Here is a 7,422-nt window from a genome sequence, read left to right as displayed (position 1 = left end):
GGGGGGGTTCTAAGTGATTTCTCAGCAAAATAAAGCATGGAGACATGGATGGATGGAGAGGTTTGCTGTCAATATTAAAAATGAATTATTTAGTATTTTTGGTTTGTGATGCTCAGATACAGTGCAGCTCCACTTTAACATACATTGCTGTTGATGGCTTTTTTTGCAGTGGCACTGGTGCTAAAAAAAAATGTTCCGCACTCACCATGGTCATGGCTCCCCTGATACAGCTCCCTTCCGTGGTTTCCATGTTAACCCGGTCTTCTTTCTGGGTTCCAAATCTTCAGCCTCCTGACTGGCCGGGACTAAAAGCCAGAAACCGGAAGTGACGCAATGGTGAATATTGATTCGCTAAAATCAAAAGTGGGAAGTGGGAAAGCACTGCTCCCCGAGGACAACTGAAAACAAGCCAATTAGAGCCTCGGGCTCTAATCACATGCTTGCCAAAAAATAACGAGCATAAAAGACTCCCATTAGTCTGGCGCCACGCACAGTGCAGTGAGTGCACACACATAGAACGATTGATTTTTAAATAAATTATAATATGACTAAAATTTTTTTACTTTAAGATGTTAAAAAATGTTAGTCATATTATAATTTATTTAAAAAAAAAAGTTCTATGATTAGCTTACCTATTTGTCAAAACTTTGGGGTGGGCGGTGCCCATTATGCTTGTCTGTCTTTAACACAGGGCAAAAGGAGCAGCAGCCCTGAGCTCAGTCACTGTTGTGGGGCCCAAAGCAGCTGCCCCTTGAGCCCACACATAGTTGATAAGTTGATTTGGGAGGGCCCAAGAAAGAGTTTGCCCAGAGTCCAATCAATTTTAAAGATGGACCTGCCATTATGGACACTGTGTTTTTCTATTCATATTTATTTTTCCTTATAAACGCCTTTTCACCTCTTCCCCTCCATGCTATAGCTGAAAGATGGCTACGGCGTGGACCTACTTTGCTGGGAGGGTGTCCATAGACGTCCTCCCGTGCTCGAGCACACCTGTGCGCCCCATGCAGGGTGCGCCCTGTGATCAGCCAGTCTATGACCCTGTACACACGGTTGGACATTCCGACAACAAAATCCATCAGATTTTTTCCAATGGATTTTGTCCGAAACTGGTGTTGCATACACTCGGTCGGACAAAGTTGTCGGAAAATCCAAGCGTTCAGAACGTGATGACGTTCGTTTGTAACGACGGGACTACGTTGCGGCTAGTAGCCAATAGCTTTGGTCTCGTAATTTGATCTGAGCACGCGTGGCACTTTGTCCGATCGTAATTCTCTACAAAAGGATCATGCTGTCGGAAAATTTTTATATCCAGCTCTCAAACTTTGTTGGTCGGATATTCCGATGGAAAAAGTCTGATGGAGCCCACACACGGTCGGATGATCCGACAACACGGTCCGATCGGACATTTTCCGTCGGAATGTCCGACCGTGTGTACAGGGGCTAAGAGATATGGCTGATAACAGATCGGAGTAATGGGTCGATCCTGACCCCCTCACCACGTTATCAGCTGTCAGCCAATGACAGTTGATCATATGATGTAAACAGAGTCGGTAAGCGGCAATTTTTTCTCCTCATGCTGGTAGTGTGAGGAGAGAAAAAAAAGCCGTTCACCGGCTGCTGTGAGAGGGTCATCAGTCTCGATTATGGAGAGCCTCTGCAGTGACTTCTGTGCCGATGTGTGCCACCTACCAGTGCAAAACAGTGCCACCTACCAGTGCCCACAGTGTCACCTATAAATGTCACCAATCAGTGCCTCATCACCAGGGCTGCCCATCAGTGCCACCTACCAGTGCCCATCAGTGCCAGTCACTCATCAGTGCTACCCATCAGTGTTGACTTATCTGTGCCTATCAGTGCAGCCCCTCAGTGCTGTCTTATCAGTGCCTATCAGTGTCAACTTATCAGTGCCTATCAGTGCAGCCCATCAGCAAATATCAATAAAGGAGAAACAATACCCGTTTGCTAAATTTTATAACAAACTATGGAACATGTTTTTTTTAATTTTATTTCTGTCTTTTATTGTTTGTTTAGCAAAAAAATAAAACCCCAAGTGGTGATTAAATACCACCAAAAGAAAGCTCTATTTGTGTGAAAAAAATAAATAAAAATGTGTAATTTGAGTACAGTGTAGCATGACCGCGTCAATTGTCAAAGTGTGAGAGCACTGAAAGCTAAAAAATGGTCTGGGCAGGAGGGTGAGGGGGTTTAAGTGCCCAGTAAGCAAGTGGTTAAAAGTTTATTCGTTTATTGACTTTTGCATGCAGCGCAATATAGCACAAATCAGTGCAATGAGTTCCATGCACTGTCCCGCGGCCGGACTACACTTCCCGTGATGCTCGAGTCGCCGCGGCACATGCGCAGTGCGGAGCGGCTTGAGTTGTTTGTTCCAGTGTAGCAGCAGCTGCTTTTTTTTTTTTTTCCTCTCTCTGCGCTCCGGAGCCGCTTCTGTTCCCGAGTCTTCCTGAAGTCATTGAGCTTCTTCCCCCTCCAACCTTCCCCCTTGTCCGTGTCCAGCCCGCTCCCTCCTCGCTCCCAGCACCAGTCCTGTCACACATGATCCACAAATGAGAAGGAGAAAACGATGGAACTGCATATTCTAGAGCACAGGCTGAAAGTAGCCAGCATAGCCAAGGACAACATCCAGCTGTTTACCTATGGACTCATCAAACTTGCCTTCCTCTCCTCCAAGACCAGGTAGGGGGAGGGGGCACTGCATGGGGGGGGGGGGGTGGGGGTGTTGTTTGGAAGTGGGTGACTTCTCCCTGGTTCATTCATGTGCTATGGATGCTCATTCAACCATCACATAAACATCTTCACCCCATGGCATTGTTGGGCTGTCACTGGGTGCTGTGCCATACATCTCCAGCACTCAATGAATGAACACTGCATGAGCTGCCAATCACATGCATGGATTCAACAACAAAAATAGAATGTGACTTTTATTATTCTACAAGATGTGTTCCCTGAGATGTCTTGCTAAGTAGTGCTATGGTGCATGTGTGGTATCTGCAGAAGTAGTTGGCGATCCGCTGATGTCATTCTCCCACATCTAGGTGTCTGTGCTTTGTGCTGTAAACAAGATCCTCATGTTGACTTCATGCATTTTGGTGCTGCTGCTGCTGCAGACTTGTTTGTCAGGCCTCTATGTACACAGTTATCTACTAAAGAAAGGACTTCTTTTATTTGTGCATGCTTTTCCCAGATAAGCCTCTCCAGATCTTTAGTTTTCATTGTTTGGCGGGGGTTGATTAAGGATGGGCAGATTGAATGGGCACCTAGATAAAGTTTGCACAGAGGATCAATGATCCATTGGGAACAATGGCCGGGGTTCTGATAAGGGGGAGTGGCAGTCTATCCAGAGCATGCTGAAATGTGCTCACATATTATTTGGGGCTTTTGTCTCCCCTCTCGCTCGGCTCTGCCATTGTTGGTAGAAAGTCATGGATTCCACCTCCTTGTTTACGTCCCCCTGTGCACGGGAGGCATGCCACTGTCTAAATATCTCATCAAAATAGCATTAGAGCGTTTAGATCATTGGGTTATTCAATAATCGCTGCATCATTTTGACAGCCCGGGGTCCGCGCCCCAATTAGCACCATTTACATTGTATAATTCTATATGTTGGTGATTTTAAAGTGTTACTAAAAGGGGTTGTAAACCCTCCTTTTTTTTTTTTTTTTTTTTTTTTATGCATTAAGGTGAAAAAACACCTGGCAGTCACCAGCCCCCCACCCCCCCCCCCCCGTTTTACTAACCTGAGCACCTTCATCTGTTCGGGGACGCAATGTCCCTTTCTCCACTGGGCCCCCGCTTTTGATTGATAGCAGTGCAGCCATTGGCATCAAGCTGCTGTCAATCAAATCCAATGACATGGGTGCTGGGGGGCGGGGCCGAGTCAGGCATGCGCGTCTGTGGACGCAAATGCTGGACTCAGGAGCACGCCCGCAAGGTAACCCCCTTGGGGGAGTGCTTCTCTTAGGGGGTTATTTGATGTGGGTGAGGAGCTGCGAGAGCCACCGGGGGACCCCAGAAGACTGTGATGCACAGTGGTGGTAAGTATGACATGTTTGCTAAAAACAAAAAAAACATTCCTTTACAATCACAAACCCACAACAGTAAAATTTGTTTGTATATGCAGTAAAGCATGCTTGTTATACTTTCAGAGAAACCTAAGGGGTTAATCCTTTGCATTGTGTATGAAGGCTGTTTGATCCTGTCTCTCTGATCCTCCTCTTCCACTGTCTCAAAAAAAGAACCTATTTACAGAGCCAGGGGATGGGCTGCACATACTGAGTTTCGTGTGTATTGGTAGGGAGTTTTTTTTTCTTTTCTTGGGAGAGTGCATGTGATTAGCACAGGGCCAATCGGCACCATTCAGACAGAGGATCAGGGGAGAATTAAAACTCCTCCTACAAGCTTTACTTGGAACAAGACAAGTCACAAGACTGATACAAGTTACAAGACTGCTATATAATGCTGATGAAACAAAGTTTTTTTTTTTTTTTTTTTTTTTTTTTTTTTTAGCAGTTTATATTTAATAAAATAATTGCATTTTCATATTCTGTGTACTGTGGGAGACCAGATATAATGAATGCAGGGCCCTGGGTTTAGTAACACTTTAATACGTATTCCTTGAGTGTGGGGTCACATTGAAAGATTCTGTAGTTTGGAACAGATGCTGTTCTGGGTTTGCATGGCCTTGAGTATTTTCCATATATAAATAAAATAGGGGTGTAAAGTGTTTGTGCATAATCATGTTGGGTTTGTGAAAGTAAAACAGAGGTGTTGCCTGTGTCAGCCAATCGGATGGTAGCTGTTTTAGAAAAGAATTCCAAAAATAACAGATTTTATATTCTGCCTGGTCCCAGAGCCCATCAGAAGCCCTATTCGAATGAAACTGCTGGTATGAGTAATTTACAAGTAAACATTTGGGGGGAGATTTAATAAAACTGGAGAGTGAAAAATCTGGGGCTGCTGTGCATTGTAGCCAATCGGCTTCTAAGGCCTGATTCACACCTATGCATTTTTAGTGCATTTTGCAGATTTGAACTATAGTCCATTTAACATTGTTTCTTATGGAACATGTTCTGTAGTGCAAAATGTATAGGTGCGAAATTGAATAAGGCCTAACTTCAGCTTGTTCAATTAAGCTTTGGCTATAAAACCTGGAAGCTGATTGGTTTCTGTGCAGAGCTGCACCAGATTTTTCAATCTTCACTTTTTGTAAAGCTAAATAAACACCATACAATCTTTTTAGATTTACCTAAACCATATAATATGAGATTAAACCTAAATATTTTAAATTTGCATGCACTCAGGCAGGCAGGCAGGCCCTTGCACCACACAGTTGAAGGTAAATCTAAAGGAAATCGAACAACAAAGGTTGTATAGTGTATATTAAGGATGATCTCAGGCGTGTTCGCAACTCCCCGCGCCCGCCAGGAAGCGGATACTCCGCAGTGCTAATCCCAGGTAGTGAGACATTTCCCAATCCGTGGCTGCATAGATCGGGAAATGTCTCGCTACCCGTGATTAGCATTGCAGAGTCCATTTCCTGTTGGGCACGTGTAGTTGCAAACACGCCTGAGCTCATCCTTCATGTGTATCCAGCTTAAACCAACCCCATTGTTTTGCACAGGGTACGGATCTTGCTGCAGCTGTTTGCACACAGAGTTTGCATGGGGTCCGTTTATTTGCCAGTGGATGCCCAACTGTATAAGCCCTAAAGTAAAAAAAAAAAAAAAAGATGATAGTAACCTAGAGTAAATTGTAAATCGCAGTTTCTTTTTTTTTTTTTATATCTGTGGGTATGTGTTGGCTTTATCACCCTTTGGCACAGATGTGGAATGGCTCAATCTGGCCACAGCTTTTCATGACTGCTAATATCATTAGTCATCAAAGCTAACAATGGGCCACTTTGAAAAGTGACCATGCAGTAGAAAATAAAAGCTATTCTGCCCATAGATGTCAATCGGGTTCCATTAGTCATGTTTCAACCATAAAGTGTATGTAAACCCTCCCATATACCCAGTGAAGTGACTGGCCCCAGGTGAAACAGATATCACAAATCCTCCCACATACCAGTAAGTTGTACATGTCTTCTCTTTTCTACAGCTGAATTTATAAGTCTAAGTTCACATTTATTCGGGCTGTGCTTGATGCGTTTTTTCAGGCACATTTTGCAGTGTGTTTTGCGTTTTTACATGCAGTTAGTATGTGTTTCTGTTGTGCATAGCTGGTTGCTAAGGAGCAGGCCGAGAAGCCAGCCATCGCGCCCTTAACCACTTCAGCCCTGGACAATTTTACCCCCTTCCTTACCAGAGCACTTTTTGTGATTCGGCACTGCGTCGCTTTAACTGACAATTGCGCGGTCGTGCGATGTTGCACCCAAACAAAATTGACATTTTTTTCCCTAGAAATAAAGCTTTCTTTTGGTGGTATTTAATGACCTCTGCGGTTTTTATTTTTTGCGCTACAAACAAAAGAGCGTCAATTTTGAAAAAACAATATTTTGTACTTTTTGCTATAATAAATATCCAATTTTTTTTTTAATTCCCTCAGTTTAGGCCGATACGTATTCTTCTGCATATTTTTGGTAAAAAAAAAAAAAAAATCGCAATAAGTGTATATTGATTAGTTTGCGCAAAAGTTATAGCGTCTACAAAATAGGTGATAGATTTATGGCTTTTTTTTTTTACTAGTAATGGCGGCGATGTGCGATTTTTTTTTTTTTTTTTTTTTTTTTTTTTTTTTTTTTTTTCGGACACTTTTGACACATTTTTGGGACCATTCACATTTACACAGCGATCGGGGCTAATAAATTGCACTGATTACTGTGTAAATGTGACTGTCAGGGAAGGGGTTAACACCAGCGGGTGCTGCAGGGGTTAATTATGTTCCCTGGGAGTAATTCTAACTGTAGGGGGAGGAGACCGATTGGTGTTCCTCTGTACTGGGAACACACCATCGGTCTCCTCTCCTCTGACAGGACGTGGATCTGTGTGTTTACATACACAGATCCACGGTCCTGCTGTGTTCCCGGGCAATCGCAGGTGCCCAGCGGACATCTTGGCCACCGGGAATTGCTGGCAAAGAAACATTGTGAAAAAAATGGTGTGGGATCCCCCAAATCCATACCAGGCCCTTTGGGACTAGTATGGATTTGGAGGGGACCACACCCCCCTATCCATTCACCAAAAAATAAAGCAGTGTAGTGTTACCAAATACAAGAGACCGTTTTTGACAATCCTTTTATTAAAAATGAAGAATGTCCTCCGTCGTAGCTCCAACGTGTCTTCTTTTTCTGGTTCCGCTATCTTCTTCTTGCTGTCTTCTCCCTCCCCCAACCTGCTAAAAAAAAAAAAAAAAAAAAAAAAAAAAAAAAAAACGGTCCTTTTCCGACTCTGGCTCCCTCTGGTG

The sequence above is a fragment of the Lithobates pipiens genome, unplaced genomic scaffold (assembly GCF_037356315.1).
Source record: "Lithobates pipiens isolate NorthernLeopardFrog02 unplaced genomic scaffold, aLitPip1_a1.2 Scaffold_16, whole genome shotgun sequence".
Lineage (NCBI taxonomy): Eukaryota > Metazoa > Chordata > Amphibia > Anura > Ranidae > Lithobates > Lithobates pipiens.
Note: the sequence above shows the minus strand (reverse complement) of the source record.